The following is a 24,498-nucleotide window of genomic DNA, read 5'->3' as shown; positions in this document are numbered from 1 at the left end:
TCAGCACATTAACATCCAAAAGTCTCTCCTTCGCACGCCTGTCAATTAACATGTAATGCAATAACACTCTCTGGCCATCTCTCCTACTTACATACGTATACTTATGTATATCTCTCTTTTTTAAACCAGGTATTCCCAATCATCAGTCCTTTTTCAGCACACAAATCTACAAGCTCTTCACCATTTCCATTTACAACACTGAACACCCCATGTACACCAATTATTCCCTCAACTGCCACATTACTCACCTTTGCATTCAAATCACCCATCACTATAACCCGGTCTCATGCATCAAAACTACTGACACACTCACTCAGCTGCTCCCAAATCACTTGCCTCTCATGATCTTTCTTATGCCCAGGTGCATATGCACCAATAATTACCCCTCTCTCTCCATCCACTTTCAGTTTTACCCATACCTATCTAGAGTTTACTTTCTTACACTCTATCACATACTCCCACCACTCCTGTTTCAGGAGTAGTGCTACTCCTTCCCTTGCTCTTGTCCTCTCACTAACCCCTGACTTTACTCCCAAGACATTCCCAAACCACTCTTCCCCTATACCCTTGAGCTTCGTTTAACTCGGAGCCAAAACATCCAGGTTCCTTTCCTCAAACATACTACCTATCTCTCCTTTTTTCTCATAGTACTGTGGCATAGTACTAACACAAATTCTTTACAGAAATTCCCTTATCTAATTATTTCAGTAACTCTACCTTTTCAAGAATAGATAATCATTTATGCTTATGCTTATTAGCACCAGCACCATCTTCTTGGTCTCTTGGATGACATCCTGAAGGGCCAAAATACAGCTGAATATATGAAATTAACAGGAATGTTAATTAGCTTAGGTGCAGTTTAAACAGATTTTGGTGCCTTAGCACTGCTAACAGTGCTGCCCTGGTAGCAAACCCACAAACTAATAACTAATGGCGGCAGATTCAAAACATGCCAGACCACAGTGCACCGGATTAGAGAGGTACAACCTGTATTCCTAAATCCTTCAAAGAACCGTTTAATGTCCATGTCATCAACGTACTTTCAAAACCTAAAGAATGTAATAAGGTCACCCCTCTCTCCTCCAAGGCAGGAAAATTTAAGGCATCTAACCTTTCCCTGTAAATCAACTCTCTTTATTCTTAATTTTGCAACTCTCCACTGGACCTTCTCCAATAACTGTTTGTGTTTCTTTAGGTGTAGTGACCAAACTTGAGAAGCATATTCTAGTTTTGACCTTATCTAGGTTGTGAAGAGCTTACCAAGTATTTCTTTATATGTGAACTACATTGAACTTCTAACATTTGCTAACAGGCAGTTTGTCACCTTAACTGTTTAACTACAGGGAGATAATAGCTGTGTTTGTGCACTTTTACCAGGTACAAAACCATACTGACCTATATTTAAGAGTTCACTGTGAACTCGATGTTCCAAATGTGTTTCTTTATTATTCTCCAAAATATTTTTATTATCTGTGAAGTTAGACAGACTGGTCAATATTGTTGTAGCAACAATTTGGATATCCCTTCCTGTACTGCTGTTCCATATGCCACATCCTGTATAACTGCTATGCTAGATTGGTCTACGCTTTGTACTGACAATACCAGTTAAGCTTTTTTTTTTTAAATTCTCATCGTTTTTTCATTTCTTTTAGAAATACAGCTGGAATTACAACTAGCCATACTGCAGAATTCTCTTTTGGTTGGTCAAATGTCTCAATCATATCTCCCTCTGATATGTTTATTATTGTAGATGCATGTTCATCAAAGTCACTGAGTATATTGTTATCAGTTTCTTCATTCACTCTTAGGCTAAATACAGACTTGTATAGGCCAATTAACATATGGAATACTTTGGAAAATGCTTACATAAATGTCAGCTTTAAAAGATCCAATATCTGATTTATTGTTCTTTCCTTTGTCCAAGCAAACAAACAGTACTTTTGGATTAATAGCTGTGCATTCATAAGGTAGGAGGTTTTCCTTTCCAATCAGGCTAAAAGAAAGGTGGAGAAAACATCCTAAACATGTGAACAGGACTCCATACTCAAGTGAATAAGATTACTTACAATAGGTAATACCTACTCACAAGAAAAATTATTGCAGCACCTATAAAACATCCCAAGCATTTGTGAAGCACATTTTATGATGTTCATCATGAAGGGTTTCCAAGATAGAGTGAAAGATATAGTTCTGTCTAACAATTTAATGTATCTAATGTTACTGATGGGATAAAACACTCTTTTGAAATGCTATAGTTTTAAAATCTAACTTTCAAAAATGAATGAGATCTAAAAAGAGTTATAGGTAGAAACTGCATTTCTCCAATGTTGAATTCTAACCAGGTTACTGCTTACCCACTTGGAGCTAATGCAAAGGTCAGAATTAAGAAAGGAAATATGTTAAGTGCAAGAAAAAAATCATTATTGGGGTTAGGAGGGGTAGGGAGGTTAGTTGAAGAATGTATAGTGGAATCACAAATGGGTTAGAGGTTCAGGAAAGGAGATCACATGATGTGAATAAAGAAAGACACTGAAGGTCACTAATGATGATAAGATCAGAGGGAGAAGTTGCTCCATCAAAGAAAGAATGATTACAAAAACAGAGAGTTAGAGCAGAGCCAAAGGATGAAAGTTTACTATGTAAAGAAATGAACCATATCCTATCACATATTTTGGAGATGTTAAGGACCAGGATAGAAGATCAGTTAAAATCCCCAAAAGAGGACCAGAGGTGGGTCACATATGAGAAAAGATCAACAATTGTACTTGAGCCCCAAAAGCTGTACTTGTGGTCTGAAAAAAAAGAAAATTGTGCTTGAGCCCCAAAAGCTGTACTGGTGGCCTGAAATAAAGAAATTAGTCTTAATGATTGCAATCAAAAGATTTTAATGACTAAGGAGACAGTAAAAAACAGAGAGCAACAGGGCAATAGGTAGAAGGGCTAGAATGGTCTTCCCTTCAGGGGTAGGCAAGCCCAGAGAATGCTTTCTAAAAGGGAAAGTCTGATTTTTTGGCAGAGACAAAACAGGTGAACTAAGATTGGAACCAGCTCTGACAAAGTGAAATAAAATAAATGAATAATATATATATATTTTTTTTCATACTATTCGCCATTTCCCACGTTAGCGAGGTAGCATTAAGAACAGAGGACTGGGCCTTTGAGGGAATATCCTCACCTGGCCCACTTCTCTGTTCCATCTTTTTGGGGGGGAAAAAAAAACGAGAGGGGAGGATTTCCAGCCCCCCGCTCCCTTCCCCTATAGTCACCTTCTACGACACGCAGGAAATATGTGGAAAGTATTCTTTCTCCCCTATCCCCAGGGATATTTTTTTTTTTTTTTGCTTTGTCGCTGTCTCCCGCGTTTGCGAGGTAGCGCAAGGCAACAGACGACAGAAATGGCCCAACCCACCCCCATACACATGTATATACATACGTCCACACACGCAAATATACATACCTACACAGCTTTCCATGGTTTACCCCAGACGCTTCACATGCCCTGATTCAATCCACTGACAGCACGTCAACCACTCGGTATACCACATCGATACCAATTCACTCTATTCTTCCTTCAGTCCCTCCTTTCCAACCTCCTGCATGTTTCAGATGCACCGATCACTTAAAACACAAATGCTTTTTTCACACGCACCATTCTTGTTATCTGGACGTCGCGACAAATACATACATGAATAGTGCGAGTTCACATCGCTCAACTTAGCACGCCTATCAATATCCCTCCACCTCTACCAGACAATCGATATCTTATCAACTCTGAGAGAGACTCCTGCAAATACAGCATGAGGCCGACTCAGACATAAATTGACATCTGAACAACTGACACATATCGAGGGCACAACGAACAAACACCAGTCTATGTTGCACGACCAGCGCACACATGCGCGGCGCATCACGATCTCGGACAGCAGCACGCATCAAAGTCGTCTTTACATAGGAGATGACAGGTGACCACACATCAATGCGTCACTCATCAACAGCCGCAGTTTATGACACAGTACACGTGCGCGGAGGGCCACGGATGCACAACTCATTCTGGCGATCGAGACACAAATCGAGTTGGAGTGTGCCAACACCTCTCTCAGGAGATTCACAACAGCTCACAACATCCAGATCCCAGGCGCATCGCAGCAAACTTACACAAGCGGACACAAGAACATTTAGACACTCAGCGGGGGGTTATCCGAGACAAGCCAAGCACACGAAGACACTCATAGAGAGAGAGAGGGCGGAGTTATCAGACACTCATCTAGACTCAACTATTACAAACTCACTTGAACATCTTATTATACAGTTGACGTTAGTGCAAAGTGAACATAGAACAAGTGAGTTATCAGGTACACTCTGCTTTAGAGAAGGAGCAGCTCACGTCAGAGGTAAGATTGTAAAGGACAGGCATGCGTCTCGATCTAACAGGGCTCAGGCTAGGTGAGCTACGAGCACAGGAGAGTAGAATGTCTCCCGGTGGTTGGCCAAGACGTGCGGAGTCTACACAATAGAGATGATATGGACACAATAAGGGCGAACAGACAGTGGTGTGTGCAAAGACAGACATACGGGGACACGGAGATATGACACTGTCATTCACGTGGGTTGGGCGGTCTCGTACACGTACATGACATTAGTCTGTACACATCTCACATGTTCGTTGTGACAGCAGACACGGGACACATGTACACTACGCAGGGTCATTCTCTATAGTCTTCTACAACTTGGGTGAGGTAGGGTAAGATTAAAGGTCTCAGGGTGACATGGAGTCAGACTGTAGTTCTCACGGGGCAGATACAGGATCTAAACGTACATTGCTGGCTCAAGAGTCTCACACTGTAGGGACACAGGCTACACAGGAAAGACTCTGAATCTCTGAGTGAGGAGGATTAGACATATATATGTTACACTAATAAGTCTACTATGGCAATGACTCTAGGTATTGACACACTGTACTAGTGAGGTACTAACATACTCACTCTAGCGAGTATGACTAGACTGTAGGCGGCATATCTTGGACAACATATCATTAGTCTCTTGTGATGGGGAGCAGATACAAGGGTACACTCTTGGAAGTACGGCATCAGAGGGTACAATAAGTGAGCGTAGAGTTGAGGTTAGTATCACAGTTGACACTGGTGTCTTAGTATATCTATGGGCAGCGCACAAATGTGATCGGCATCAGATTTTAGAGGTGATCTCATGTGCTACGAGTGGTGACAATTACATCACAAGTACGGCATTCGCTGCGTCTCTGGACCATACTCTTATTGAGAGCATCACTCCGACTCGGGGGATCTGTTGAGAGTCTCACGTGCGTCTCACACTGGGTCACAGGTGCCGTGCGATGATAGCGGAAAGTGGCGATATAGGCTGTGTATGTGCTGGAGCCTGATATATGCAGTCATACTTAGCAGAGTTGACGCGTGACACTCAAGGCTTAAAGCAGAGCACGCTTGACTAAATGGTGCCAATACGTACAGTTTCACTGCAATAGTACTTAGTAGGGCAGGCACAGACAATCACTCAAGATCGTACAAGGCAACGACCAACACTAGTATTACTTAGGGATGTGACAGTTTCCGCGGCTAGCGACCTACTCTATCAGGTTGACTTTATATTACAGACAGTTTAGAAGAGGCGAGTCCACGCGCTTGCCGTGGAGTCTCTACAACGTTCTAGTACGAAGAGTTTAGGAAGGACAGGGTATATGTTGGTAAGTGGTTCTGTCATCATGGGATCATGTGGCTACACTTGGAGTATCTCTGGTCGAGACAGAGTACGGTGGGCAAAGAGGATTTAATCTATTGATCAATTGTTCTTAAGGTTGATCAACTGCGGGTATCATCACATGCGGAGATTAGGTCTAGGAGTTTACACTGATTAGAACATAGACGGTGACAGGACCGCGCACTACATTGGACTGTGTGACGTAGGCTGCAGAGGTCTCAGGTATCATCTAATGATTCACTACGTCATAGACATATAGTTAAGAGTGTCAGCAAATCGTTCTTCTCATATCGGGTGACACGGAGTGGAGTGGTATAGAGACACACTACATCTATGCAGAGTGAATAGGCTTCTGTGGAGATAAGGATACGTTGTCATATGAGGGTGAAAAGAGGGACACGGTGTGAGGGGAGTATCAAGCTGCAGGGACTCAGGATGAGAGCATAGGATTTTCGTCTCAGGGACGTCTAATGAACACTTTGATACGTAGACACTGTTGTGGCCAGTTGAGGTCGTGTTCTCATGTCGAGTCTCTCTGCGGAGTGTGGTCATTAGAAATTATGAGATTATAAGTTCATTTAGCGAGTATGGGACTACTGGGGGTTGTAGTTTGTATACAGTGTCTAGTACTCAGAGTAGAAGAGATGATGAGGATCTCTGAGAGTTCATCGTAGACGATGATTCAGGGGTGTGACACTCTCTGTGCACTCTACACGTCATCTGGTGTGTACAATTCTGGGTGTCCGTTGAGGGTGAGTGAGGTCGTAGAGCACACACTACAAGCTATGACACAAGATTCTTAGTCTATAGTATATTACAGTTGAAGAGTGGGGTTGTGAGACGATCGGAGGTAGTCTAGGATCCTCATCTGTAGTGTACACGCACAACGGTTAGCAGACGGGCTGACTTCTACACGTGGAGTGTGACTACGTACGAACACAGGTTGTGACAGATTTCTCTATATATCACTAAGCGACTGCGAGATGGTGTTATTTGGCAATGATCTTCAACTAGGCACACTGTGTGTGACTCAACTCTTTCTCATATGGCATATCTTAAGAGAATCTCTTGTGTTCTAACATAGGTGCTCTCTCCTAGCACAACAGTGGCTCGCTACTAGCGATGCGATATAAGTTTGGGGCTTCAAGGAATGACAACAGGTGGCTCTCTCCATGGATAGACAGACGCAGGTCTTGCACCAGGTCATGATACACTAGGAGAGGTGAGGGGTACACAGGGGAGGGAGGACTACATCCTGTGAGAGGTCCGGTAAAGTGTACACAAAGGACAAAACTCTCATCTACACGGGAGTGAGGTGTGATTCACAGTCTCAGTTCAGACTAATGTCTGTGGACAGTAAGAGAGATAAAACTTTAGTCACGGTCACGGTCATATGAACAAGATGTCAGATATAGACATCGTATGCAGAGAGACCTCAGGAGAGATTAGTGAAGTATTGATAAGTTCTGTGTGACACAGGAGCTCGACATTGTTAAGATATGCGTGGATCAAGTGACAAAGACGATCTTCTACTCTGGGAGGATGATAGAGGAGTACACACACGATACAATGCTAGGCACATGAGCTCTGGTGTTGGAGAGACACACATAGATTCTATGGGAGTCATAACCTACAGAATACAGGAGGGAGGAAAGTGTTGGAGATCTAGGTCACATGGGGTACTTCTAGATGGCAAACGGCAGAGCGGTCTCATCAAGTTCACTCAATGTGAGTGGTTATGACTCTCTACAGAGTTACGTCAGGAGGTCTCACGGTGCAGTGCAAGAGATGTCAATATTGACACACATGAGTAGAGAGGACACATACTTGACAACATCAGTAGGACTATAGACACTATATTCAAGTGAGATATGGGCTCTCTACTAGACCAGCTCCAGAATTATTGTGACCATACAAGGTCCAGAGAGCACACCACAGGGGGAGCAGGTGGTGGTGGGGGGTGTGGTAAATGTGGTGAGTGTGAACTAGTAAGCGCATAGTAGTGCACCTTTGAGGGGTAGTACGATGAGACTGGCGGGTGATCTGGGTAGAGTACGGCATTTGTATGGAGGGGTAGTTAGAGTGTGATCACAGAGGCTAGCTTGTACACATCTCATAAACAAGGGAGACATTGGTGCTCAGTAAGAGACATGAGTGAGCGAAGAGGGGATACTCATGATGGTTTGGTAGTCAGTGTTCAGGTCGAATTTCACGTCACTTTTGTCTGCAAGCAGGTGTGTTCTCGTAATAGATAGTGATGGGTGTAGCAACTAGGTAGCAGTCAGGGAGGGGCGAGTTTTTGGGTGGTGTTAATGTGAAGATGAGAGTTGTATTATGTTGGTGGAGTGTGTTAGTGGGGATTATTGGGGTGAGGAGGTGGCACGTCGCGTTAGATGATAGCGGCTAGGGAAACAGGCGCATGGGACTCTCACTGTGGCGTGTTGTATTATACTATCGGACTGACATACTCTTCACTTGATAGGACGAGGTTGTAACATGACTACTGGTGGGGGAGGACTCTATTGATACACATATCTACACACTGTGTGATATAACTGGGACAGGACTTGTTGATCAGAGTGAGTAGAGAGCGTTGTTTGAGCTGGGTATGGATGGATATAGAGTGTGGGAGTGGGAGTGGGAGGGAGTTTTAGAGGGTAGGGAGTGTGGTGCAAGCGGGAATGACACGCAAGTCCACTGTGGAAAGCACACATCACAATGGACAACTGGGATCAGAGAATCAGATTAGAATAAGTGGAGACAGGATTTAACTTTAGGGGAGGATAATGTGTGGACGAACGGGACGACTGAAGATAAGTGAATCCTAGAGACATTAGGGAATGATGTATGAGGAGCAAAGGGGAGTTATGTTTGGGTTATGGCAATCTTGGTTTGAGATGGGGTCGAGTGTAGGTTGGGTGCGTGGTGTGAGTTGATAGACTTGTGGTGGTGTCTGTGGTGTGGACTTAGGACGACAAGATGTATGGGTTGTTTGTGTGTCTTAGATGTGGTGGGGGATTGTGGTGGTGGTAGCTGAGGGTGTGTCGTGAGGTTGGCATGATGGACATTTGGTAGGGAGTGTGTGTCTACTGATACTAGGTGGGGATAGGGGGTGCGCTAGAGGTGTAGGTTGGTAGGGTTGGTGATGGTTTTGGTGATATAGGGGGGGTAGATAGCACACAGTCACTTGGGTGTAGTGATGGGGGTGTGAGGGCTGGGGAGGACAGGTGTACGTGGTGTGGAGGTGGCTGTGTGGTGACTACTCTTCATGGAGGGAGGGTGGGGCCTCTGAGTGGGTGTGGTAGTTGAGGTGAGTGGGGGGAGGCATGACTGGTGGGTATATGATGCACATTGTGGAGTGGGGTAGGAGAAGAGGGGATCTTAGGGCTCATGGGGGGGATCTAGATGTGTGTGGTAGGGTCTGTGATTGTGGGTGAGAGATGTTCAGTCTCATGTGCGTGATATGGTCTTGGTTAGGGATGGGCTCAGGTAGTGAGGCTGGGAGTGGACAGCGAGGTGGTTGGAGGCGGGGTACGATGGAGGATGGGTATGTGGTAGGCATTGGAGTGTTAGTATGCGGTGCAAGAGGTTGACAGGTGTGATTTATCGTTGTGTTTTAGTGGTATCTATTGATGTTGAGTGGTGTGGCTATGACACAAGAGGAGAGGTGAGGAGAGGAGTGTATGGATGTGGGTGGTCTCTATTATTTGTTGTGGAAGGGACTCGCTAGTGTGGTGGCTTGTCTATATGATGAATGCGTGGATAGTGGAGGGATGATAGGGAGGACATAGTGAAGGATAGTGTTGAATAGGTGTGCAGTGTGGGCGAGTTGTATGGTTTAGTATAGTGTGGAGCTGATAGAGTTATGTAGAGATGAGGGCTGGAGAGTTGAGTCTAGGTGGTGATGTGGGTAAGGACAGTGTGGGAATGTGAGTGGCTATTAATGGTGTGTATACAGGGAGTTAGAGGCTTATCACATGTGTGGAGGTGTGGAGGGAGGGACACTTTTATGGACATGTGGTGAATGTTGTTGGGGGGGTTGGAGTGTTATGGTTAGAGTTTGATTTTGGGGTGCGGAGATTGTAAGATCAAGTGGTGTGAGTGTGTAGATACACCTCTTATGAGTTAGGGGTTAGTGTGTGGATGTAGTGTATGTGGGTGAGTGTGGTCGGGGGATTAGGGCGATTTGTGTGTGATCAGGGGCGAGTGGGAGGAGTGCATCAGTGTTGTTAAGGTGAGAGGAGTGGTGTAGGGATAATCTGTTGATGTTAAGAAGACTATGATCTAACTCACTAGACGTCAGATATTAGGAGAGGAGTTAGTCAAGGTGCATGGAGGTGTGTGGTGTGAGAGAGCTTGCATAGTAGAGATGGTCATATATTGATGTAAGACAGATACTGTGTTGTAGGTAGATTCTTTAGTAATGATAATGTGTTTGGAGGATGCTCTGATGCGGCACAGTTGTTGGGTATAGATAATAGGTGACTGGTGCTTGATGACTTCTGACATCAGGATAACTATTAGAGTGTAATAATAGTGTGTCTTCGCGTCTGGTAGAGGTGAGACATAGTCTGTAGGCGGGGGAGGGGGGTGGTAGGGTACAACGGAAAATTAACTTGAGACACACGCAGAGTGTCAGAGTGTTGGTGAATCTCAGTCAGGAGTGATGTATATACTTGTGAGAGTTATAGCATTGTAGGGATCTGTAGAGCAGAAAAGCGAAGCACACAGGTGGTACGAGAAGGGAGTGTGCGGAAGTAGTCAGACATCGAGACACTGTGAGGTGAGTGAGTGCGTGACGCGATGCGGGAGATACTGGACATTTAGGCGCGGGGGGATACAAGAGAGATGTCGGTACTAGGGGAGGTGTGACTTCGCGGCAGGTGAGCGGTCTGTTCGGCGGGGGCAATACCAGGGAAAGTGGCTTGGATAGTATGTTTTAGAGGTCTTGCGGTGTGAGTAATCGGTGAATAGTGTGTGAGTGAGGTGGTAACTGGGAGGGGACAGGGGAGGGACTGGGGTGTGGACACCGTTACTACGCTGGCAGTGGCCTGCGCTAACTGCCAAACGCAGAGACAGGGCAAAAAAAAAAATATAATAAAAACACACTAGATCACATATATACAGAGATGATGGTACATGATTTTTACATTTTTACATATACTAAATACTTTATATTTGTACACTTCTCATGTTTTTAGTCTTTCTTTATTTCTGAGTGCGGAGACTGGTGAGGAGATGAGAGAGGATGGACAGCCCGTAGATGGGGCGACACACACCAAGAAAGAAATACTTCCATGTTATTCCCCTGCTTGTCGAAAGTGCAAATAATGAACAGGACAGAGGAGTGCGATGCTGGAGATAGACTTGTGGGTCTCTCAAGGGTCTTCACCCCCGCGGGGATATGTGTTATGCCCACCACGCCACACGCCAAATAGAGAGCTGACTATACGACACGCGCGAACAGTGTCTCACTAGCATGTATATAGAAAAGGTCCTCTAGCACTGGAGTGGCGCCGAGGACGCGGACGAGGTGGCGGCGATATCATACGCACTGTAGCCGGCACGTGCGATTCATATTAGCGTGGACTCAGGTAGTGTGTGCGAGCAGTGGAGTATATATGTGACTCATAATCTAAGGATATAGGTATAGTAAGTGATAAGATGAATGACACTATGTAATTGTAATAATGTCTTGAGAGCGTTATGTAGATGAGAAAACACACACAATATGACAGTAATTATGTGCGAGAGTAGGACGGGGCACAGACCGTCACGTGTGGCGACACAGTGTTATTACACACGGACTGGTCTTAGACGGTAGGGTGCGAGAATGAAGACGCACTGAGGTAGAACTACTATGATGTGGGGCGAGGCTCTGTTTAGCCGTAGAAAGTTTCCTGCGATCTCACTCGAGTCTGGTAGAATGGAGTATAGGTGGTGCACAACACGCGTTGTGGGCGTGAGGATGGCACACGCACTGACTACGAAGACTATAGGACAGGCACCGACCTCGACAGGAAGTCATCAGAGGACATGTGGATCGTCTCTGTAGTGAGAGATGGCATGATGTGGTGGGAGATAATGTTGTATAGGTTGGTGCGTATGAGCAGTTGGGGGATGTGGACTGGTCTAGGTAGGAGTGGGCATTTTCGGTATGTGTGTTGTGGTAGGTAGGATGCCGTTGAAGAGAGGGGATCGGGGCGTATGGTCGATGTAGACATGGGGTGGTTGGCCAGATCTTGTAGTGCGTAGGGCGAGTGCTTCCGGGCACGACACTCTGGTGAGCGCATTGACGAACGTTGATCGAGGTGAGATTCGAGTGTGGCGACCTGGAGATCGACGGAGTGAAGGTGGGAGAGAGTGATAGAGGCTAGGTCTGTGGATTGACAGGTAGACGTAGAAGTGTCAATAGAGCTGTACCGCTCGGGTGATTACATCTGTGCGTACATGCGTGCAAGCGAGCACACAGCGCACATCTTGGAGAGAGGGACACGGAGTGAAGGGAGCCGGTGAGAGACACTCATGCCATATCGACCTCTACTTGAGTAGTTTAAGCGAGATTTATATCGATCATATGCAGTGCAGATAGAATGATTAGTGGGTTCACATCCTGAGCTCTATGGTGGTGGCGCATTCAGGACTTGACGCACACTAACGCCCGATTGTGGCACCAGTCACGCGTACTGTGAGAGTAAAGTCGAGACTTCGGTGGTTGGATTTAGGGTAGGCGTCTATAGAGGCGAACTATTGTTGCGGACTGGAGATTATATATGGTGCAAGTGAGAGAAGTAGAGAGAGAACAACAGACAGAACAATGAGAGTATACACAACTCTGTTTACATAAGGAGTTCATATGTCAGAGACTGTAGGGATAGTGAGTGAACTTTGGGCACACAATACAGATAACGAGGTGAAGTGAGTTTTGAGAGGGGGGATGAGTCTTTGTCTCATGGTGAGATGATTTTGTATGACATAGGTAATATATACTGTGGTGATGTGAGAGAACACGGATCTCTATCACGTACTCGTGTTGACCGAATGGACACGTACTTTGAGTAGGTAGAGTGGCGTGTCGTAGGGTCTACACTGAGGAATCAGTTTAATGCTCGAGGGTAGACAGTTTACATATTGTCCGACGACCGAGCACACCGTGTATAATCGTATGTGGGCACGGAGCCGAGTGGATGTGGTATATAAGTAGGTAAAATGAGTAAGATACTCTGAGAGGAGAGTGTGAAGTAGACTAAAACCAACGAGATCTCCTGAGAGGGATAGTGTTGACTTGGTCAGCTCATATTCAGAGAGACTCGGGTGCGATATTGGTGTCACTGATATCACTACTGGTGGAGAGGAGTGTCAGGTATTTCGGTCGCCGCTATCATCGGCAGGGGTTATCTGAGTAATAAGAATGTGACAGGTTTAGTATGTGACTTTGAGGTTGAAGAGGTATATATATTGAGCTTAGGTGTGTGGAGAGACAATGTTGTGATGAGTTAATGGTTTGAGGGTGAGTTCTGTAATTCTCAGTGTGTGAGAAGTCTTGTTGGTAATGTGGTTTTTATTCTTTAGGCTAGGAGAGGGAGGTGAGTAGTTCTTGGGGTGATAGAGATAGATTGTAAGTACTATGTTAGTATGTTTGTGGATCCGATGGCAACAGAGGGGGTTGAGAGTGTTGCACTGAGTGATTCTGTGCTTATTGAGGGTGTGTGAGGTGTCTGTGGTGTCAGGGGATGTAGCGGCGTACTGAGATGTAGTCAGTAGGGATTACCTTTTCGCTAGGACACACAGTTAGTTGATATCAATGTAGTACAGAGTCATAGTCTCATAGTAACATTCTTACATCTTATTGAGAAGTATTGGAGTGTGAGGAGGCACACACAGCTGGAGTTCATTTCTACTATGTGAGACTGATGGTGGAGAGGCGTGAGGAGAAGTGAGGTCATGAACGTGCAGTTGTATTTGATATTAGGAGTGGTAGTCGGCGTACGAGACATAGAGTACAGCGTGCAGGGGTGCGGGGGAGTGTGAGAATGTGCGATCACAGAGCGAGATAGATGCAGGAGAGACAAATTGGTGGGTGTGGCGGTTATCAGGTAGTATCGGAAGGTAAAAAGATGTGTGGATTTTAAAGACGGTGGGTGTTATGCTGTTTAGGGGTGGGTTAAGTTTTGGGGCAACATGGAGAGAATATGAGGAAAGATTGACCAAGGAGGAATATTGTCAAGTGGAGGATCAGAAAGAGGGAGACCAAATTGGAGGTGGAAAGAGAGTGAAAAAGATTTTTGGATCGGCCTGAACATGCAGGAGGGTGGAAAGAGCAGGAATAGAGTATTGGAGCATGGGTATACCGGTTGACTGCTGCAGTTGATTGCATCAAGGCATGTGAAGCGTCTGGGGTAAACCATGGAAAGCTGTGTAGTATGTTTATTTGCGTGGTGTGGACGTAGTATATACAAACTGTATGGGGGGGTTGGGCCAATTTCGTTCGTCCGGGTTCCTTGCGCTACCTCGCAAACGCGGGAGACAGCGACAAAGTATAATAAATATAAAAAAATAAAATATATATATATATATATATATATATATATATATATATATATATATATATATATATATATATACATTTATATAAAAAAGATGTTCTGGAAGGAGGTAAATAAAGTGCGTAAGACAAGGGAGCAAATGGGAACTTCAGTGAAGGGCACAAATGGGGAGGTGATAACAAGTAGTGGTGATGTGAGAAGGAGATGGAGTGAGTATTTTGAAGGTTTATTGAATGTGTTTGATGATAGAGTGGCAGACATAGGGTGTTTTGGTCGAGGTGGTGTGCAAAGTGAGAGGGTTAGGGAAAATGATTTGGTAAACAGAGAAGAGGTAGTAAAAGCTTTGTGGAAGATGAAAGCCAGCAAGGCAGCAGGTTTGGATGGTATTGCAGTGGAATTTATTAAAAAAGGGGGTGACTGTATTATTGACTGGTTGGTAAGGTTATTTAATGTATGTATGACTCATGGTGAGGTGCCTGAGGATTGGCGGAATGCGTGCATAGTGCCATTGTACAAAGGCAAAGGGGATAAGAGTGAGTGCTCAAATTACAGAGGTATAAGTTACAAATTACAGAGGTATAAGGGTGAAGGCATGTACAGAGCTTCAGATTGGGGAAGAGCAGTGTGGTTTCAGAAGTGGTAGAGGATGTGTGGATCAGGTGTTTGCTTTGAAGAAAGTATGTGAGAAATACTTAGAAAAGCAAATGGATTTGTATGTAGCATTTATGGATCTGGAGAAGGCATATGATAGAGTTGATAGAGATGCTCTGTGGAAGGTATTAAGAATATATGGTGTGGGAGGCAAGTTGTTAGAAGCAGTGAAAAGTTTTTATCGAGGATGTAAGGCATGTGTACGTGGAGGAAGAGAGGAAAGTGATTGGTTCTCAGTGAATGTAGGTTTGCGGCAGGGGTGTGTGATGTCTCCATGGTTGTTTAATTTGTTTATGGATGGGGTTGTTAGGGAGGTGAATGCAAGAGTTTTGGAAAGAGGGGCAAGTATGAAGTCTGTTGGGGATAAGAGAGCTTGGGAAGTGAGTCAGTCGTTGTTCGCTGATGATACAGCGCTGGTGGCTGATTCATGTGAGAAACTTGCGAAGGTGGTGACTGAGTTTGGCAAAGTGTGTGAAAGAAGAAAGTTAAGAGTAAATGTGAATAAGAGCAAGGTTATTAGGTACAGTAGGGTTGAGGGTCAAGTCAATTGGGAGGTAAGTTTGAATGGAGAAAAACTGGAGGAGATGAAGTGTTTTAGATATCTGGGAGTGGATCTGGCAGCGGATGGAACCATGGAAGTGGAAGTGGATCATAGGGTGGGGGAGGCGGCGAAAATTCTGGGAGCCTTGAAGAATGTGTGGAAGTCGAGAACATTATCTCAGAAAGCAAAAATGGGTATATTTGAAGGAATAGTGGTTCCAACAATGTTGTATGGTTGCGAGGCGTGGGCCATGGATAGAGTTGTGCGCAGGAGGATGGATGTGCTGGAAATGAGATGTTTGAGGACAATGTGTGGTGTGAGGTGGTTTGATCGAGTAAGTTACGTAAGGGTAAGAGAGATGTGTGGAAATAAAAAGAGCGTGGTTGAGGGAGCAGAAGAGGGTGTTTTGAAGTGGTTTGGGCACATGGAGAGAATGAGTGAGGAAAGATTGACCAAGAGGATATATGTGTCGGAGGTGGAGGGAACGAGGAGAAGTGGGAGACCAAATTTTAGGTGGAAAGATGGAGTGAAAAAGATTTTGTGTGATCGGGGCCTGAACATGCAGGAGGGTGAAAGGAGGGCAAGGAATAGAGTGAATTGGATCGATGTGGTATACCGGGGTTGACGTGCTGTCAGTGGATTGAATCAGGGCATGTGAAGCGTCTGGGGTAAACCATGGAAAGCTGTGTAGGCATGTATATTTTGCGTGTAAGGACGTATGTATATACATGTGTATGGGGGTGGGTTGGGCCATTTCTTTCGTCTGTTTCCTTGCGCTACCTCGCAAACGCGGGAGACAGCGACAAAGCAAAAATATATATATACATATATATATATATATATATATATATATATATATATATATATATATATATATATATATAGGGTAGGGGAGGGGGCGAAAATCTTGGGAGCCTTGAAGAATTTGTGGATGTCGAGAACATTATCTCGGAAAGCAAAAATGGGTATGTTTGAAGGAATAGTGGTTCCAACAATGTTGTATGATTGCGAGGCGTGGGCTATAGATAGAGTTGTGCGCAGGAGGGTGGATGTGCTGGAAATGAGATGTTTGAGGACAATGTGTGGTGTGAGGTGGTTTGATCGAGTAAGTAATGCAAGGGTAAGAGAGATGTGTGGAAATAAGAAGAGCGTGGTTGAGAGAGCAGAAGAGGGTGTTTTGAAATGGTTTGGGCACATGGAGAGAATGAGTGAGGAAAGATTGATCAAGAGGATACATGTGTCGGAGGTGGAGAGAACGAGGAGAAGTGGGAGACCAAATTGGAGGTGGAAAGATGGAGTGAAAAAGATTTTGAGTGATCGGGGCCAGAACATGCAGGAGGGTGAAAGGAGGGCAAGGAATAGAGTGAATTGGATCGATGTGGTATACCGGGGTTGACGTGCTGTCAGTGGATTGAATCAGGGCATGTGAAGCGTCTGGGGTAAACCATGGAAAGTTGTGTGGGGTCTGGATGTGGAAAGGGAGCTGTGGTTTCGGGCATTATTGCATGACAGCTAGAGACTAAGTGTGAACGAATGGGGCCTTTGTTGTCTTTTCCTAGTGCTACCTCGCACACATGAGGGGGGAGGAGGATGGTATTCCATGTATGGCGAGGTGGCGATGGGAATGAATAAAGGCTGACAGTGTGAATTGTGTGCATGGGTATATATGTATGTGTCTGTGTGTGTATATATATATGTGTACACTGAGATGTACAGGTATGTGTATTTGCGTGTGTGGACATGTATGTATATATATGTGTATGGGGGTGGGTTGGGCCATTTCTTCCGTCTGTATCCTTGCGCTACCTCGCAAACGCGGGAGACAGCAACAAAGCAAAATAAATAATAAAATATATATTTATATTGATTGAGAGGGTGAAGGCATGTACAGAGCATCAGATTGGGGAAGAGCAGTGTGGTTTCAGAAGTGGTAGAGGATGTGTGGATCAGGTGTTTGCTTTGAAGAATGTATGTGAGAAATACTTAGAAAAGCAAATGGATTTGTATGTAGCATTTATGGATCTGGAGAAGGCATATGATAGAGTTGATAGAGATGCTCTGTGGAAGGTATTAAAAATATATGGTGTGGGAGGCAAGTTGTTAGAAGCAGTGAAAAGTTTTTATCGAGGATGTAAGGCATGTGTACGTGTAGGAAGAGAGGAAAGTGATTGGTTCTCAGTGAATGTAGGTTTGTGGCAGGGGTGTGTGATGTCTCCATGGTTGTTTAATTTGTTTATGGATGGGGTTGTTAGGGAGGTGAATGCAAGAGTTTTGGAAAGAGGGGCAAGTATGAAGTCTGTTGGGGATAAGAGAGCTTGGGAAGTGAGTCAGTCGTTGTTCGCTGATGATACAGCGCTGGTGGCTGATTCATGTGAGAAACTTGCGAAGGTGGTGACTGAGTTTGGCAAAGTGTGTGAAAGAAGAAAGTTAAGAGTAAATGTGAATAAGAGCAAGGTTATTAGGTACAGTAGGGTTGAGGGTCAAGTCAATTGGGAGGTAAGTTTGAATGGAGAAAAACTGGAGGAGATGAAGTGTTTTAGATATCTGGGAGTGGATCTGGCAGCGGATGGAACCATGGAAGTGGAAGTGGATCATAGGGTGGGGGAGGCGGCGAAAATTCTGGGGGCCTTGAAGAATGTGTGGAAGTCGAGAACATTATCTCAGAAAGCAAAAATGGGTATATTTGAAGGAATAGTGGTTCCAACAATGTTGTATGGTTGCGAGGCGTGGGCTATGGATAGAGTTGTGCGCAGGAGGATGGATGTGCTGGAAATGAGATGTTTGAGGACAATGTGTGGTGTGAGGTGGTTTGATCGAGTGAGTAACGTAAGGGTAAGAGAGATGTGTGGAAATAAAAAGAGCGTGGTTGAGAGAGCAGAAGAGGGTGTTTTGAAGTGGTTTGGGCACATGGAGAGAATGAGTGAGGAAAGATTGACCAAGAGGATATATGTGTCAGAGGTGGAGGGAACGAGGAGAAGAGGGAGACCAAATTGGAGGTGGAAAGATGGAGTGAAAAAGATTTTGTGTGATCGGGGCCTGAACATGCAGGAGGGTGAAAGGAGGGCAAGGAATAGAGTGAATTGGAGCGATGTGGTATACCGGGGTTGACGTGCTGTCAGTGGATTGAATCAAGGCATGTGAAGCGTCTGGGGTAAACCATGGAAAGCTGTGTAGGTATGTATATTTGCGTGTGTGGACGTATGTATATACACGTGTATGGGGGGGGTTGGGCCATTTCTTTCGTCTGTTTCCTTGCGCTACCTCGCAAACGCGGGAGACAGCGACAAAGTATAATAAATATAAAAAAATAAAATATATATATATATATATATATATATATATATATATATATATATATATATATATATATATATATATATTTATATAAAAAAGATGTTCTGGAAGGAGGTAAATAAAGTGCGTAAGACAAGGGAGCAAATGGGAACTTCAGTGAAGGGCACAAATGGGGAGGTGATAACAAGTAGTGGTGATGTGAGAAGGAGATGGAGTGAGTATTTTGAAGGTTTATTGAATGTGTTTGATGATAGAGTGGCAGACATAGGGTGTTTTGGTCGAGGTGGTGTGCAAAGTGAGAGGGTTAGGGAAAATGATTTGGTAAACAGAGAAGAGGTAGTAAAAGCTTTGTGGAAGATGAAAGCCAGCAAGGCAGCAGGTTTGGATGGTATTGCAGTGGAATTTATTAAAAAAGGGGGTGACTGTATTATTGACTGGTTGGTAAGGTTATTTAATGTATGTATGACTCATGGTGAGGTGCCTGAGGATTGGCGGAATGCGTGCATAGTGCCATTGTACAAAGGCAAAGGGGATAAGAGTGAGTGCTCAAATTACAGAGGTATAAGTTACAAATTACAGAGGTATAAGGGTGAAGGCATGTACAGAGCTTCAGATTGGGGAAGAGCAGTGTGGTTTCAGAAGTGGTAGAGGATGTGTGGATCAGGTGTTTGCTTTGAAGAAAGTATGTGAGAAATACTTAGAAAAGCAAATGGATTTGTATGTAGCATTTATGGATCTGGAGAAGGCATATGATAGAGTTGATAGAGATGCTCTGTGGAAGGTATTAAGAATATATGGTGTGGGAGGCAAGTTGTTAGAAGCAGTGAAAAGTTTTTATCGAGGATGTAAGGCATGTGTACGTGGAGGAAGAGAGGAAAGTGATTGGTTCTCAGTGAATGTAGGTTTGCGGCAGGGGTGTGTGATGTCTCCATGGTTGTTTAATTTGTTTATGGATGGGGTTGTTAGGGAGGTGAATGCAAGAGTTTTGGAAAGAGGGGCAAGTATGAAGTCTGTTGGGGATAAGAGAGCTTGGGAAGTGAGTCAGTCGTTGTTCGCTGATGATACAGCGCTGGTGGCTGATTCATGTGAGAAACTTGCGAAGGTGGTGACTGAGTTTGGCAAAGTGTGTGAAAGAAGAAAGTTAAGAGTAAATGTGAATAAGAGCAAGGTTATTAGGTACAGTAGGGTTGAGGGTCAAGTCAATTGGGAGGTAAGTTTGAATGGAGAAAAACTGGAGGAGATGAAGTGTTTTAGATATCTGGGAGTGGATCTGGCAGCGGATGGAACCATGGAAGTGGAAGTGGATCATAGGGTGGGGGAGGCGGCGAAAATTCTGGGAGCCTTGAAGAATGTGTGGAAGTCGAGAACATTATCTCAGAAAGCAAAAATGGGTATATTTGAAGGAATAGTGGTTCCAACAATGTTGTATGGTTGCGAGGCGTGGGCCATGGATAGAGTTGTGCGCAGGAGGATGGATGTGCTGGAAATGAGATGTTTGAGGACAATGTGTGGTGTGAGGTGGTTTGATCGAGTAAGTAACGTAAGGGTAAGAGAGATGTGTGGAAATAAAAAGAGCGTGGTTGAGGGAGCAGAAGAGGGTGTTTTGAAGTGGTTTGGGCACATGGAGAGAATGAGTGAGGAAAGATTGACCAAGAGGATATATGTGTCGGAGGTGGAGGGAACGAGGAGAAGTGGGAGACCAAATTTTAGGTGGAAAGATGGAGTGAAAAAGATTTTGTGTGATCGGGGCCTGAACATGCAGGAGGGTGAAAGGAGGGCAAGGAATAGAGTGAATTGGATCGATGTGGTATACCGGGGTTGACGTGCTGTCAGTGGATTGAATCAGGGCATGTGAAGCGTCTGGGGTAAACCATGGAAAGCTGTGTAGGCATGTATATTTTGCGTGTAAGGACGTATGTATATACATGTGTATGGGGGTGGGTTGGGCCATTTCTTTCGTATGTTTCCTTGCGCTACCTCGCAAACGCGGGAGACAGCGACAAAGCAAAAATATATATATACATATATATATATATATATATATATATATATATAGGGTAGGGGAGGGGGCAAAATTCTTGGGAGCCTTGAAGAATTTGTGGATGTCGAGAACATTATCTCGGAAAGCAAAAATGGGTATGTTTGAAGGAATAGTGGTTCCAACAATGTTGTATGATTGCGAGGCGTGGGCTATAGATAGAGTTGTGCGCAGGAGGGTGGATGTGCTGGAAATGAGATGTTTGAGGACAATGTGTGGTGTGAGGTGGTTTGATCGAGTAAGTAATGCAAGGGTAAGAGAGATGTGTGGAAATAAGAAGAGCGTGGTTGAGAGAGCAGAAGAGGGTGTTTTGAAATGGTTTGGGCACATGGAGAGAATGAGTGAGGAAAGATTGATCAAGAGGATACATGTGTCGGAGGTGGAGAGAACGAGGAGAAGTGGGAGACCAAATTGGAGGTGGAAAGATGGAGTGAAAAAGATTTTGAGTGATCGGGGCCAGAACATGCAGGAGGGTGAAAGGAGGGCAAGGAATAGAGTGAATTGGATCGATGTGGTATACCGGGGTTGACGTGCTGTCAGTGGATTGAATCAGGGCATGTGAAGCGTCTGGGGTAAACCATGGAAAGTTGTGTGGGGTCTGGATGTGGAAAGGGAGCTGTGGTTTCGGGCATTATTGCATGACAGCTAGAGACTAAGTGTGAACGAATGGGGCCTTTGTTGTCTTTTCCTAGTGCTACCTCGCACACATGAGGGGGGGAGGAGGATGGTATTCCATGTATGGCGAGGTGGCGATGGGAATGAATAAAGGCTGACAGTGTGAATTGTGTGCATGGGTATATATGTATGTGTCTGTGTGTGTATATATATATGTGTACACTGAGATGTACACGTATGTGTATTTGTGTGTGTGGACGTGTATGTATATATATGTGTATGGGGGTGGGTTGGGCCATTTCTTCCGTCTGTATCCTTGCGCTACCTCGCAAACGCGGGAGACAGCAACAAAGCAAAATAAATAATAAAATATATATATATATTGATTGAGAGGGTGAAGGCATGTACAGAGCATCAGATTGGGGAAGAGCAGTGTGGTTTCAGAAGTGGTAGAGGATGTGTGGATCAGGTGTTTGCTTTGAAGAATGTATGTGAGAAATACTTAGAAAAGCAAATGGATTTGTATGTAGCATTTATGGATCTGGAGAAGGCATATGATAGAGTTGATAGAGATGCTCTGTGGAAGGTATTAAGAATATATGGTGTGGGAGGCAAGTTGTTAGAAGCAGTGAAAAGTTTTTATCGAGGATGTAAGGCATGTGTACGTGTAGGAAGAGAGGAAAGTGATTGGTTCTCAGTGAATGTAGGTTTGCGGCAGGGGTGTGTGATGTCTCCACGGTTGTTTAATTTGTTTATGGATGGGGTTGTTAGGGAGGTGAATGCAAGAGTTTTGGAAAGAGGGGCAAGTATGAAATCTGTTGTGGATGAGAGAGCTTGGGAAGTGAGTCAGTTGTTGTTTGCTGATGATACAGCGCTGGTGGCTGATTCATGTGAGAAACTGCAGAAGCTGGTGACTGAGTTTGGTAAGGTGTGTGAAAGAAGAAAGTTAAGAGTAAATGTGAATAAGAGCAAGGTTATTAGGTACAGTAAGGTTGAGGGTCAAGTCAATTGGGAGATAAGTTTGAATGGAGAAAAATTGGACGAAGTAAAGGGTTTTAGATATCTGGGAGCGGATCTGGCAGTGGATGGAACCATGGAAGCGGAAGTGAATCATAGGGTGGGGGAGGGGGCAAAAATCCTGGGAGCCTTGAAGAATGTGTGGAAGTTGAGAACATTATCTCGGAAAGCAAAAATGGGTATGTTTGAAGGAATAGTGGTTCCAACAATGTTTATGGTTGCGAGGCGTGGGCTATGGATAGAGTTGTGCGCAGGAGGGTGGATGTGCTGGCAATGAGATGTTTGAGGACAATGTGTGGTGTGAGGTGGTTTGATCGAGTAAGTAATGCAAGGGTAAGAGAGATGTGTGGAAATAAAAAGAGAGTGGTTGAGAGAGCAGAAGAGAGTGTTCTGAAATGGTTTGGGCACATGGAGAGAATGAGTGAGGAAAGATTGACCAAGAGGATATATGTGTCGGAGGTGGAGGGAACGAGGAGAAGTGGGAGACCAAATTGGAGGTGGAAAGATGGAGTGAAAAAGATTTTGAGTGATCGGGGCCAGAACATGCAGGAGGGTGAAAGGCGGGCAAGGAATAGAGTGAATTGGATCGACGTGGTATACCGGGGTTGACGTGCTGTCAGTGGATTGAATCAGGGCATGTGAAGCGTCTGGGGTAAACCATGGAAAGTTGTGTGGGGCCTGGATGTGGAAAGGGAGCTGTGGTTTCGGGCATTATTGCATGACAGCTAGAGACTGAGTGTGAACGAATGGGGCCTTTGTTGTCTTTTCCTAGCGCTACCTCGCACACATGAGGGGGGAGGAGGATGGTATTCCATGTGTGGCAAGGTGGCGATGGGAATGAATAAAGGCTGACAGTGTGAATTGTGTGCATGGGTATATATGTATGTGTCTGTGTGTGTATATATATGTGTACATTGAGATGTATAGGTATGTATATTTGCGTGTGTGGACGTGTATGTGTATACATGTGCATGGGGGTGGGTTGGGCTATTTCTTTCGTCTGTTTCCTTGCGCTACCTCGCAAACGCGGGAGACAGCGACAAAGCAAAATAATAATAATAAAAATAAATAATATATATATATATATATATATATATATATATATATATATATATATATATATATATATATATATATATATATATATTTTTTGCTTTGTCGCTGTCTCCCGCGTTTGCGAGGTAGCGCAAGGAAACAGACGAAAGAAATGGCCCAACCATGCACATGTATATACATACGTCCACACACGCAAATATACATACCTACACAGCTTTCCATGGTTTACCCCAGACGCTTCACATGCCCCGATTCAATCCACTGACAGCACGTTAACCCCGGTATACCACATCGATCCAATTCACTCTATTCCTTGCCCTCCTTTCACCCTCCTGCATGTTCAGGCCCTGATCACACAAAATCTTTTTCACTCCATCTTTCCACCTAAAATTTGGTCTCCCACTTCTCCTCGTTCCCTCCACATCCGACACATATATCCTCTTGGTCAATCTTTCCTCACTCATTCTCTCCATGTGCCCAAACCATTTCAAAACACCCTCTTCTGCTCTCTCAACCACGCTCTTTTTATTTCCACACATCTCTCTTACCCTTACGTTACTTACTCGATCAAACCACCTCACACCACACATTGTCCTCAAACATCTCATTTCCAGCACATCCATCCTCCTGTGCACAACTCTATCCATAGCCCACGCCTCGCAACCATACAACATTGTTGGAACCACTATTCCTTCAAACATACCCATTTTTGCTTTCCGAGATAATGTTCTCGACTTCCATTCTTCAAGGTTCCCACAATTTTCGCCCCCTCCCCCACCCTATGATCCACTTCCGCTTCCATGGTTCCATCCGCTGCCAGATCCACTCCCAGATATCTAAAACACTTTACTTCCTCCAGTTTTTCTCCATTCAAACTTACCTCCCAATTGACTTGACCCTCAACCCTACTGTACCTAATAACCGTACTCTTATTCACATTTACTCTTAACTTTCTTTTTTCACACACTTTACCAAACTCAGTCACCAGCTTCTGCAGTTTCTCACAT

At 44.5% G+C, this 24,498-nt stretch overlaps 1 protein-coding gene across 2 annotated transcripts in view; it reads right to left on the bottom strand.

Moving 5' to 3' along the window:
* Window positions 1–24,498, bottom strand: part of psidin (phagocyte signaling impaired) — a 477,751-nt gene that overhangs the window by 389,087 nt on the left and 64,166 nt on the right. The window lies entirely within an intron of this gene.

Source organism: Panulirus ornatus, chromosome 7, assembly GCF_036320965.1.
Source record: "Panulirus ornatus isolate Po-2019 chromosome 7, ASM3632096v1, whole genome shotgun sequence".
Taxonomy (NCBI): domain Eukaryota; kingdom Metazoa; phylum Arthropoda; class Malacostraca; order Decapoda; family Palinuridae; genus Panulirus; species Panulirus ornatus.
Note: the sequence above shows the minus strand (reverse complement) of the source record. Positions and strands in the feature narration are given on the sequence as shown.